The sequence below is a fragment of the Tupaia chinensis genome, unplaced genomic scaffold, assembly GCF_000334495.1.
Source record: "Tupaia chinensis unplaced genomic scaffold, TupChi_1.0 Scaffold148012_1, whole genome shotgun sequence".
Classification (NCBI taxonomy): domain Eukaryota; kingdom Metazoa; phylum Chordata; class Mammalia; order Scandentia; family Tupaiidae; genus Tupaia; species Tupaia belangeri.
The window spans coordinates 227,544-240,833 of record NW_006207862.1 but is presented as its reverse complement, the minus strand read 5'-3'; the positions used below and the strand labels follow the sequence as shown (position 1 = coordinate 240,833).

The window sequence follows — 13,290 nt, the reverse complement described above, 5'->3', positions numbered from 1 at the left end:
TGCTGACCCATACTGACATACCAACAATGTTAAGTGGCATTTTCTTTATAGTTTCTCATTTCTTAAAGAAAACATATTCCATTACTACAGCTATAATATTGAATAACATGATTATTTTATACAACCCCCTTGACATTTCTGGAGATGAGATTTCTGATTTTCAGAAATTAATGTAAAATCAGAAAGCAAGATCCCATCAGCTGAGAACTCTGTTTTACCCATGATGTTTTGCCTTTAAACAGAGTGTGTGAAAGCACATTATTCCAGACATGTATGTAAGACAAGATCTTGTTTCCTGAACAAGATGTGTGAGAGGAGCAGAAACAAATAATTTTTTAATTAAAAAAAAGTAATTTGTAAAAATGTATTTATCTAAATGCAATATGGTATCCTAGAATGGAAAAAGACCATAAATGCAAAATTGGTAGAATCTGAATAATGCCTATAGTTTAGTTGGTAGTACTGTATCAATTTAATTTCTTAGTTTTGACAAATGTGTCACTAAGTTGTTAATATTACAATAAGCTGAGTGAAGGGTATACAAGAACTCTGTACTACCTTTGCAACTTTTCTGTAAATCTAAAATTTAAAAAGAAAAAGATATAAAAGCTCCAGCCAAAACATATAGCCAACTGATCTTTGAAAAAGGGCATAAGACAGTCCCATGGGGAAAAAGAAAGTCTCTTCAGCAAAATTTGGAGGAACTGAAGATCCACCTGTAGGAAAATAAAATTGAACCCCTTTCTCTCACTATTAACAAAAATCAACTCAAAGTGGATCAAAGATCTAAATGTAAAGCCTCAAACTATAAAAATTGGTGGAAAACACAGGGGAAACTCTTTAAAACATTGGAATTTGCAAAGATTTCTTAAATAAGACCCCTAAAGCATATGCATTAAACCCCAAAACAGACAAATGGGACACTATCAAGCTAAAAAGCTTTTACAAAGCAAAGAAAACAATAATAAGAATGAAGAGACAATCCTCAGAATGGGAGAAAATATTTGCAAACTATGCTTCAGATAAGGGACTGATAACCAGGAATATCTGGGATAACTGATATAGGGAACTCAAGCAGTTTATCTGAAAAGAAAAACCTAATTAAGAAGTGAGCAAATGAGCTGAACCGATAGAGAACTCTCTAAGGAAGACATACAAATGCCTCCCCCCACCATGTAAAAAGTTCAACATCTCTTATCAAAAGGGAAATACAAATCAAAACCACAATGAGATATCACTTAACTCAGTTAGAATGGCTATGCTTACAAAAATAAAGAACAAATGCTGGTGAGGTTGTGGTGAAATGGGAAGAACACTTCTATATTGTTGTTGGGAACTCCTCCATGATTTTCAAGTCTTGGGATCCAGGACTAGAACTACACAGTCAGGCACATGGAATCCAGCCTCCTTACCTACTGTGCCACTGGTTGGCCCAACTTTATATTTTAGAGCAGTTTTAGGTTCACAGCAAAATTGAGTGGAAGGTATAGAGATTCCCATGTACCCCCTGGCCCCACACATGCATGTCTCCCCCCAGCTATCTACATCTGGAAACAAAGTGGGCATATTTATTACAATTGTTGTAATAATTGACATATCATTATCCAAAATCCATTATTCACACTAAGGTTCTGTCTTGGTACTGTATCTTCTGTGGGTTTTGATATAATAAGATGTAGCTACCATTTTAGTATCATACAGTCATTTAATTGCCCTAAACATCCTGTGTGCTCTGTCTATTCCTCTCTACCTCTACTTTTTTTTATATCACTGAATGTGTATCTATGTCATTCTTTTTAATAGTTACGTAGCACTTCATTGATGTACCATAATGTAGACATACTCTACCCTTCTGCTAATACAAATGTTACATCCAGGGACCAGCAGATGGCGTAATGGTTACATCACTGGACTCACACGTAGTCAACTGCGATTTGAGTCCTGGACCCAGAGGCTTGAAACACACTAAAAGCTTGTGTGCCCAAAATCCCTAGAGGAGATTGGAGGAGAAGGGGTTGCAGCATGGCCATCTCACCTAAGGGCTAATTTCTCACATTTTGTCTCTCTGTCTCTATCTGTCCAGCAAGTGCATGTACCCTATAGCAAAAATCTCTCTCTCTAAAAAAAAAAAAAGTTACAATCATGAATACACTTGTACCCATAGCTTAATGCAATGTGCTATTTCTGTAGGATATTAGATTATTTCAGTAGGGTGGCTGAGTCACACAGTATCACACAATCTTCATAGAAATTGACCTCTAAAAGCATACAGTCATTCAATAAATGTTTATTTATTTAATTAAACATTTTTTATTTATTTATGATAGATTGCCTGTGTGCACATATGAAAGTGAGAGAGAAGGAAAGAGAGAGAGAGAGAGACAACTTTTTAGGGTTCTCAGAAGGGTGAATGGAAAAAGAAATTTATAGTCTATAAGCTTTTCTCCCTGACTGATTTATCTAGACATGTCACAATCCCCTTTTTCTAGTCCACTGCCCATCAGAATCTGGGCACTTACATACATGCCCATGTTTCAGATGACCTGGCCAGGGATTCAAACCATGGTCACATTGTAAGATCTGGCTTCTCTTTGAGCAGCTCATTACTGCTACATCACAGAACCGGCCCAACAAATATTTATTTGGATATTGAGTTTGTATCAGACATTTACAAGGCCTTAAGAATTCATCTAGATATAGTTCCTAGTGGAGGATATTTTCATTAAACAAATAATCACACAAATCAATATACTGCATTATCAGGAAAGTCATGGCATAGTTTTCTATGCAAAAATGTCTCATGACTTTCCTAACAACCCAGTATTATTGTAATTGTGGTAAATAGTAAGGAAAAACTGGGACTGTCAGAAAATGTAGAGAGAAAACCAATGTATATTGGGTGTTCAAGGACAGCCTTCATTTAGCTGAGAACTAAAGGATGAGTAAGTATAGACAAGGAAGACTGGGAGGGGCGGTGGTGGGGGATGAATCCTTCCAGACAGAGGGAAGGTTTCTGTGGAGGCCCTGAAATGGAACAGAGTATGCTGAGTTGGAGGAAAATCAGAGCTGGTGTTCAGGGAGAGAATCTGGGAAGCCCAGAGGAAGAAGAAAGCTGCTCTGGGCCAAGCACCACCCTTTAGGCTGCTCAATTTATAGTCTCCCATCAGTGCATTTCCTGCACCTTTAAGGTCAGCACAATTTAGAGGTGTTTCCTTCCCTCCATTCTATTACTATGTAAACAGTACTTGATTTTCAATAAAAATCTTCCAAAGTGTGTAATAGCTCAGGTTGAGATTGTCAGATTTAAAATGCACATCAAATCTACTTCACGATGTAAACCAAATTCCCCAAATCCCCATGCATCCTAGCATATTTCTTCTATTTTAGGACTTAAAGTATGAGAGAAATTTCCTGTTTCTGTAAAACCAATTTGTTCATGTAAAATAAACTGCTTGCTCCATTCAGGTCACATTCCTGGAAGATCCCTCTGGGGGTCCTGTATCCTGGCTTGTTTTAGCCAATAAAATGCAAGTCCTGGTGGGATGGAGAATGCTGGGTATCTATCTATATATTTATCTATCTCTGTCTATCTGTCTATCTCTATCTATTTATAGTTTTGCTCTAGGACCTGTGCACTCTTTGTAGAGAGATGAGGGGACTGGGGAGTGAGAAAGCACCCCTCAGGGGAATGACCACACCACAATCCCTTCTCCTCCCTTCTCTGTTGGGATCTTGAGCAAGCATGCACATGCGCCAGGTGTGATTTTCAAGCCGTCAGGTTTGAGACTTGAACCATGCAGTTAGCCATGCGGAATCCAGTGGCTCATCCTCCACACACCTGATGGCCCCAGCTAGCCTTCTAGATTCTTGTTTGTCAGTTCCATCCTTGATGCTGTGGGTGCTATCAAACATGCAACTTCCAAGATATATCTCCTCTGTGCTTCCAAATCATCCAGGAATAAATCTGTTACTACTCAATTTTTCCTACTGTTGCTCAATAGGTGTTTATTGAATTCGTATTTATGTGTATTAGCAGAGGGTTAGAAAACATCTAAATTATTGTACACTATTCAATATAACATTATACAACCATTAAAAAGAATGAGGTAGATAGATATACATTTACTGATGTAGAAAGATGTCCATGAACTACTACAAGAAAAAAAGAAGTTAAGAATACATGTAGTACTGTCTTTTCTTGTTTAAAAATGATATATACACATACATATGATGGACAGCTACCTTTTATTTACATATTTCTGTACTGTCTGAATCTGTTATTTTGCATATGTGACTTTTGGAATTCAAATTAATAAATGAATGAATATATGAATAAATAGGGGGATTTTAGAATTCTTAGAGGGGTGAATAGAGAGGGAAATTCAGTCCTTAAATTTTTCTCCCTGACTTATTTACCACATCTGTTCTTTCAATCTACATTTGAATAACGTGTATACACACACACACACACACACACACACATACACACACACACACATATATAGTTTGGTATAGGGCAAACGTGCTCACCAGAGACAGAAAGAAAGAGATGGAGAGAGAGGGAAAGTGAGAAATCATCCACTGAGGGGATGGATACACTGCAGTCCCTTCTCTTCTATTTTTCTCTCAAGATTTTGAGCATGCACACACACATGGCAGCATGATTTTCAAGCTGCAGGGTCTGGGACTCAAACCAAGCAGTTGGCCATGTGGGATCTAGCCACCTTAACCTCTTTACCACCTGCTGGCTCTGAATAATCTTTTTTTAAGCACTATTTATTAATTTTTATTATTTTTTTTCATTAGAGAGAGAGAGAGAGAAAGAGAAAGAGAGATGGAAAATGAGAAAGCAAGCCGCCAGGTCCAGGGCTTGAACTGTGGATACTAATGTGGGAGTCCAGCACCTTAACCACCATGCCACCTGCTGGCTCCAAATTTTCAAAAACTATTTACAAAGGGTGTTTATGATATATTGGATTCTTATTTTTTTCTATGTAAAATGTGTCATGACTTTTCCGACAACCTAATAGCAAATAAAAAACAGGTCCAGGACCAGCCCCATAATGCAGTGATTAAGTGCTGAATATTGTGAGCCAGATACTGCATGGCTGACTATGCTTCAAATCCCAGTGCTAGCAGATTGGAAAACATACCTGGCATGTGGACATGCACACCCCAAATCCTGAAAGAATGAAGAAACAGGAAAAAGGATCACAACATGACCACACACCATTGTGGGGTGTTTTCTCTCTCTTTGGTAAGCATATGTGTTCTCTGGCAATTAAAAAAAAATTAGAACAGTATAATCCCATATTCAGAGAAAAATATGTGTAGGGACCAGCAGTTGGTATAATGGCTATGTTGCTGGACTCCCATGTAGTCGACCGCGGCTTGAGTCCTGGACCCGGTGGCTTAAACTCATGTGAGCTGGGCGCATGTGCATGTGTGCCCAAGATCCCGAGAGGAAAATGGAGGAGAAGGGACTGCGGCATGGTCATCCCCCTGGGGGGTGATTTCTTGCTTTCTGTTTCTTTGACTCTGTCTTTCTGGTGAGCACATGTGCCCTAGAGAAAAAAAACAAAAATCCTCCCCCCCCCCCCCAAAAAAAAAAGAAAAAGAAAAATATGTGTATATGTATGGAACGAATATATTTTTAAAATGTGTATATGTAAGTGAAAAAAATTGCTAACAGGGCTATTGATATCCCTGAGTGTGGTATAAATTAGGGGAAACTGACACTTCTCATTGCTTGAATATATGGCAACATATATGTATTTATTTTATGATCAGAGACAATAATGATGGTTTAATTTCCTTTTTTACTATTTCTATGTTTCCTTTTCATTCAAGATTCATTCATCGATTCAGCAAGTGTTTATTGAGCATCTGATGTGTGCCTGATGTAGTGCTGCTTCCAAAGATCATGGTCTGGTGGGAAGAATCACAAGAAAACAATGTGTATGAGGGTGTATAATACAAAGTAGGAGGTCATCCATCTGCCAAGAGTCCAGGAATAACCAGAGAGGTGTTACTTAAGCTGAATCTTGAGGAAAGGGGAGAAGTCTGTCAGTTAGACTACGTAAGGAAGTGATTTTAGAGAAAGTGAGTGTTTTGTATAAAAATACCTTGTATAATAATATGGACGAGCAAAAGAAGATATCCTGGAGACCAACAAGTGGCGTAGTGATTAAGGAGCTGGATTCCCACATATCTGACTGTAGTTTGAGTCCCAGACTCAGCAGCCTGGAACTCACGCTGGGCATATGTGCATATGTGCCTAAGATCCCAAGAAGAGATTGGAGGAGAAGGGCTATTCCCCTGGAGGGTAATTTCTCGCTTTCTGTCTCTCTGGCACACATGTCCTTGGGAACCAGCAGTTAGCGTAATGGCTATTTTGCTGGACTCCCACGTAGTCGACCGTGGTTTGCGTCCCGGACCCAGTGGCTTAAAACTCACGCCGGGTACATGTGCGTGCGTGCCAAAGATCCCGAGAGGAGAATGGAGGAGAAGGGATTGTGGCGTGACCATCCCCCCTGGAGGGTGATTTCTCGCTTTCTGTCTCTCTGTCTCTCTCTGTCTGTCTGGCAAGCGCACGCGCCCTATAGCAAAAATCTCTCTCAAAAAAAATAAAAAATGTATCTTGTTCATGAACATTTAATAAGTCAGTATGGTAGAAGCTCAGGAAACTTGGGGACAGGGTGAGCAAGACAAACAGATATCCTAGAAACGATAAGAAGACTTTGAGAAAACTTGTGTGTAATGAGTGTAGGCACTGTCACCCCATTTAGTAGTCAAGAAAATCGAGTTACAGCAAGGTTAAATAACTAGCCAAAGGCTAGGTTAGGAAATGAGTCCAACCTGGAACACAGACCAAAAGCTGTTATGCTTTGGACCACAGTGCTTCCTGGGCCAAGCCCCATTCTTTAGAGCCCTCCGATGTTCTGGCCTGCACCACATCAAGCTATCAAGAAAGAAGAACAGTTCTGACCCTACAGTAGACTCTGACCTCATTGGCCACACACTTGGCATACCCGTGGTACCAGAAGCCATAGCTTTCTCAAGGAGAGCTTTTCCTAGGAAATGACAAATACACATCCAATCTTAAAGTTAGTGGACATCCCTCAGAAATTGTCTGGCACCCAGCCATTCCAGAGAGCCACTTTCCATTTTTGCTGCCAGCCTAAAAGTATACTTAAAAGGCTCTTAGTCCCACCCAAGACAGAGATGCAGCAGGAGCTCAGATCTAGAACTTTATGATGCTACATAGACTTTGGAATCAGAAAGATCTGCTGTTCTCCTCCCCCTTTCTTAAAAGTTTATTTCTTCATGAGAGAGGGAAAGAAAAAGAAAAGAGAGAGAGAGAGAGGAAAAAGAGAAAGAGAAAACCCTGACGTGGTTCCATTATGCCACTATCCTACCCCAGCCCTTTAACCAGCCAGGCTCATGGGTGCAGTCATGAATGCCTGACATGTTCATTTCAGTCCAGGATCCAAACCATATTGCTCCAGGATTGCATGGTAGTGCCCTATTATCTATGCCACTGTGGCTAGGCCAGGAAGATCTACTTCTCACATACACTCCAGTGGTTAAAATGAAAAGACAGATAATTCTATGTGTTGACAAGGATGTGAAACAATGATTGGGTTGTCAGAAAAGTCATGATGGATTTTTGCATAGACAACCCAATAGAATCCTCATACAGGGCTATTGGGAGTATAAATACCCCCCCCTTTTTTTTTTAAAGAAAACTGTTCAGTAGTATTTAATAAAGTTAAGCATATTCCAGTCTATCCCTCATGATGCAAGTGGGAGGGTGCTGCTATCTAAGACTAGGGCCACGTGGGATGACCAGATTGAGTTCCTGGACCAACTTAAAACAGGCTGGGCATGGTGGTATGTGTGCATAATCCTAGCCAACTGGGAGGATGAGGCGAGAAGATCATTTGACATGGCAAGACTCTGTCAAAAATACCTAGATTTCTGTTTCCCTCTTTCCTCATCTCTCTCTCTCTCTCTAGGAAAAAAAAGAAAATCCTACCTAAGAAGACTCATGGCAGTATTATCCAAAACAACTAACTAAAATCGGAAAACTAAATAAAATTGACAGTATATTCATAAAATGAAGTACTATTCAGCAGTTAAAAGGAACAAACTGCTGATACAGCATGAACAAAACTTGGACACACCACATGGAGCAAAAGAAGTCACATACAAGTGTACAATTTTATTTACATGAAATTCAAGAAGAGGTAAAAACTAATCTTTGAGGATAGAAGTCAGATACTGGTTACCCTGGGAGTTAGGGGGAGTGGAAATTTGCTCGAAAGGGGCATGAAGAAACTTTGGGGAGTGACAGAAATGTTCTAATTTTTCTTTTTCTTTCTTTCTTTTCTTTTCTTTTTTTTTTTTTTTTCAGTTTTGCTAATAGGGCTCATGTGCTTGTCAGTGAGAGACAGAGATGGAAAGTGAGAACTCGCCCCACCACCACCACCAGGTGATGACCACATCACAATTCCTTCTCCTCCATTCCCTTGGGATTTGGGGCATGCATATATACACACCCAGTGTGATTTTCAAGCTACTGGGTATGGAGTTAGAACCATGAAGTTGGCCATGTGGGATCTAGTCCCCTTAACCACTGTGCCACCTGTTGGTACAGAAATGTTTTAATTTTTATCTGGATGGTGGCTCCAGGGGTGTATATACATATTAAGTATATATACATTATAGGTCGATAAAGTAATTTGTGGCAGGGGGAAGGGAAAGGTGGGAGGAAGGGAGAGAAAGAAAGAAAAAGGAAATAAAGAAGGAAGGAAGGAAGGAAGGAAGGAAAAGTTAAGTCCTAATTCTGGTTCCTAGTTCTACCATTATGGACAATTTATTATATTTAACATTTCTGAGCCCTTTTCCTCATTTACATAAAAGGGGGATAAGTACAATACCTTGCTCATAGAGTAATTTTGAGAGTCTTGTGAGATAATGTACAAAAATCTCTTAACTCAAGAGCCTGGGAACACTAAAAGCTCAGTGAAGGTTATTGTTACTATTGGTCCCTCACCTACCTCTCCTCCACTAGAAACTGGCCCTTGAAACCTCACCCTGAATGCGCAGTTCCCACCTCCAGGTTATGTCAGATTCCTAAGCAGAACTCCCGGTCCTCATCACTAAATGCTGTCATACCTGCAGAATACATGAGACTCCTGTGACTAGAAAGAAGTCTCTGAATTTTAACAGGAAACAGCAGTGGCAGCTGATAATCTGTGACCTGAATATAGCTATCCATTATCTCACTGTGGTTTCTCATTTCCCTGACAGAGGAAACGCCCACGCTTTCTTGAAGTTATTCTAAACACTCAGTTCCTTGTTTGGCTCTGGCAGGATAATGTTACCCTTGGATTCTCCTGTACTTTGGGCTGTGGCTTCCCTGCCAGCCTGGGGCTCCAGCTCAGTAGCAAACCTGCAGGGCAGTCATCCCCTCCCAGCCATCCCTTCCACTCAGGGGGAAGTGACAGGAGCTGACCAGGAAAGAGGCCACCAATATCTATAGCTACTAAAAAGAAAAAGAAAACAAAGCAAGCTACCTTAAATACTACATCTGCTTTTTGTTCCTCTTCAAGAAACCAGCCAAGCAGAACTGACCTACTGGGAGAATGTATCACTATTTTCTGCTCATCATCACTAGTTTCTAAATTACACTCTATCCTCAATTGTTTCTTCCCCTTCTGCCCACTGCTCTCTACCAGTTTTTTTTTTTTTTTCTCTTTTTTTAAAGACAGACCTGTCTTTTAAAAAGGAGGAGCTGTGGTACTCCTCCTGCCTCAGCTACTCAGCTGAGACTCCAGGTTCATACCACCATATCTGGCCCTTTTTGTAAAGACAGGGTTTGTTTTATGAGAGATTTTTACTATAGGGCGAGTATGCTCACCAGAAGGACAGGGAGACAGAAAACAAGAAATCATCCCCGGTGGGGAGGGCAATGCCACAATCCCTTCTCCTCCATTCTCCTCTTAGGATTTTGGGCATGCATGCACACGTGCCCAGCATGAGTTTCAAGCCGCTGGATCCAGGACTTGAAACGCAGTCAGTCATGTGGGAGTCCAACAACGTGATCATTACGCCATCTGCTGGTCCGGAAAGACAAGGCCTTTAAAAAAATGTGGGTCCAGGGAACCAGCAGGTAGCGTAATGGCTATGTCGCTGGACCATGGTTCGCGTCCCGGACCCGGTGGCTTAAAACACACGCCGGGCACGTGTGCGTACGTGCCCAAGATCCTGAGAGGAGAATGGAGGAGAAGGGATTGCGGGGTGACGATCCCCCCTGGGGGGTGATTTCTCGCTTTCTGTCTCTATGTCGCTCTCTGTCTGTCTGGTGAACGCACGTGCCCTATAGCAGAAAAAAAACAAAAAAACAAAAAAAAACAAACAAAAAAAACCTCTCCAAAAAAAGAAAAAAAAATGTGGGTCCAGCAGGTGGCATAGTGGTTAAGGCGTTGGACTCCCACATGGCTGATTGTGGTTGAGCCCTGGATCTGGTGGCTTGAAAAATCACACCAGGTGCATGTGCATGTATGCTCAAAATCCTGAGAAAAATGGAGGAGAAGGGATTGTGGTGTGACCATCTCCCTTGGGGGGTGATTTCTCACTTTTCCTCTTTCTGTCTCTCTGTGGTGAGTTCATGTGCCCTACAACATAAACCTTAAAAAAAAAAATGTTGCCCAGGTCAGCATTGAGCTCCCAAGATGCCCACCTCAGTTTCCCAAGTAGATGGGATTGTGAGTACACACCATAAAGCCTAGCCTTCAGGATGGACTGGAAATCAAACAACCTGAGCGTCCCATGTGGTCTCAGCCTGCAGAGCACAGTGTCTTAGCAGCATGTGCTGCTGAGGCTGAACTTCAAATGTTTTTATGACATTCTTTCACTTACCACTGCATCTGGGGAATCATTCAGTCTGAAGAATGAACGATTTCACACGTTCTCTCTCAGGAATACTTGTGTTTTAAAAGAGAAACCTTGAGTGGCCAGCAGGTAGCATGGCAGTTAAGGCACTGAACTTCCGCATGGCTGATCTCAATTTGAATCCTGGACCTGGCAGCTTGCTTTCCCACTTTCCCTCTCTCTCTCTCTCTCTTTCTCTAATGAGTGCACAAGTCCTGTAGCAAATTAAAAAATAATAATGGGGCTTTAAGGTGGCACGGTGATTGGGGACACTGGTCTCCCACATGGCTGACCACAGTTTGAGTCCCAGACCTGACGGCTTTCTCTCTCTCTCTCTCTCTTTTTCTCTCTCTCACTTTGTCCCTCTCTGGTCAAATTAAAATAAATAATGAAATAAAGTTAAATAAAATCATTCTTTTTAAAAAAATAGTTGATAATCCTCCCAGTGCCTCAGAGCCAGAGCTGGAGCCGGAGCCCAAGCCACCACTACAGCTGCACCTGTAGGCACTATGGCTTCTGGAGTTACAGTGAATGATGAAGTCATCAAAGTTTTTAATGATATGAAAGTAAGGAAATCTTCTATACAAGAGATCAAAAAAAGAAAGAAAGCAGTTCTCTTCTGTTTAAGCGATGTTAAAAGACAAATAATTGTAGAGGAAGCAAAGTAGATCTTTGTGGGTGACATCGGTGATACTGTAGAGGACCTCTACACATCTTTTGTGAAGTTGCTACCTCTGAGTGATTCCCGATATGTTTTGTACGATGCCACATACAAAACAAAAGAATCTAGGGAACCAGCAGTTGGCGTAGTGGCTATGTCGCTGGACTCCCACGTAGTTGACTGCGGTTCGCGTCCCGGACCCGGTGGCTTAAAACTCACGCTGGGTGCGTGTGCGTGTGTGCCCAAGATCCCGAGAGGAGAATGGAGGAGAAGGGATTGCGGCGTGACCATCCCCTCTGGGGGGTGATTTCTCGCTTTCTGTCTCTCTGTCTGTCTGGTGAGCGTACGCACCCTATAGCAAAAACCTCTCCAAAAAAAAAAAAGAGTCTAAGAAAGAAGACCTTGTATTTATATTCTGGGCTCCTGAAAGTGTACCTTTAAAAAGCAAGATGATTTATGCCATTAAAAAGAAATGTACAGGTATTAAATACAAATGGCAAGTAAATGGATTGGGTGATATTAACTGTTCAACACTTGGAGGGAAACTGGAAGACAAGGTAGTAGTTTCACTTGAAGGAAAACCATTATAAAGTGACAGTCAAGTGCCATCTTGATCTTAAGGAGCTTCTGTTTCTCCAGCTCAGTCCACTGGAATAGTATTAGGTTGATTTTTTTTTTCTCTTTTCCTTTTCACTGGTTCTTTCCAACACAGTGAACAAAGGAGATATCATTCATTTAGGTAGCCTATCAGTTATTGCCATTAGACTGTTTAATACTATTAAATTGTATGTAGAACCCAAGGAATCCCTTTCCATCATATTCTAGCAAAACAACTGGCTATATGCCTCCCTAGCAGCAAGCATTACAATGAATGTGATTGTCAATGTGAATAGCTTAGATACTACAAAGGGTAAGCTAATTAAATGCCTTAGAAGTATTACCCACTGGTCAAATGATAAACTTTTTTCAGTATTATAGTTGCAATTGATTGCAGTTCTGTGAGGCTCGAGCATTCGTATACCTCACCTGCCTTGACAAGCATATTTTTTGACATGGCAGTATGGATATAACAGTGTCCATTAAAAGCACTTTTTTTGTAATGAGTTTAATCCCTCAAAAGGAATGCCAATGAAGTTGTGTTAACTGTGTCATTAACTTACCTTAGTAACTCAGTGTTCATTCTTGTTACCTGTGTATCTTCTTAAAAGAAGTAGCTATTAATGTCTTTTTGATTTGAGTATACACTACTGAATAAGTAGTTTTATGTTTACCACACAAGTCTTGCAACACTAAAGATATTTTGAGTATCAGTCATATGGCAGTTTCTGTATAAAAGAGCCTTAAGGACCAGCAGTTGGCGTCATGGCTATGTCGCAGGACTCCCACGTAGTTGACCGTACTTTGAGTCCTGGACCCAGTGGCTTAAACTCATGCCAGGGGCGTGTGCATGTGTGCCCAAGATCTCGAGAGGAGAATGGAGGGGAAGGGATTGTGGTGTGGCCATCCCCTCTGGGGGTGATATCTCGCTTTCTGTCTCTCTGTCTTTCTGGCAAGTACATGCACCCTGTAGCAGAAACCTCTCCAAAATAAATAAATAAATAAATAAAATAAAATAAAATAAAAGAACCTTAAATGGAACATTGTTTTTTTTTTTTTTTTCACTGTAGGGCACGTGCGCTCGCCAGACAGAC

The 13,290-nt window shown here is 40.8% G+C and overlaps 1 pseudogene; it reads left to right on the top strand.

Moving 5' to 3' along the window:
• Window positions 1-11,442: 11,442 nt before the first annotated feature.
• LOC102471718 (cofilin-2-like) lies at window positions 11,443-12,284 on the top strand (annotated as a pseudogene).
• The last annotated feature ends 1,006 nt before the right edge of the window (window positions 12,285-13,290 follow it).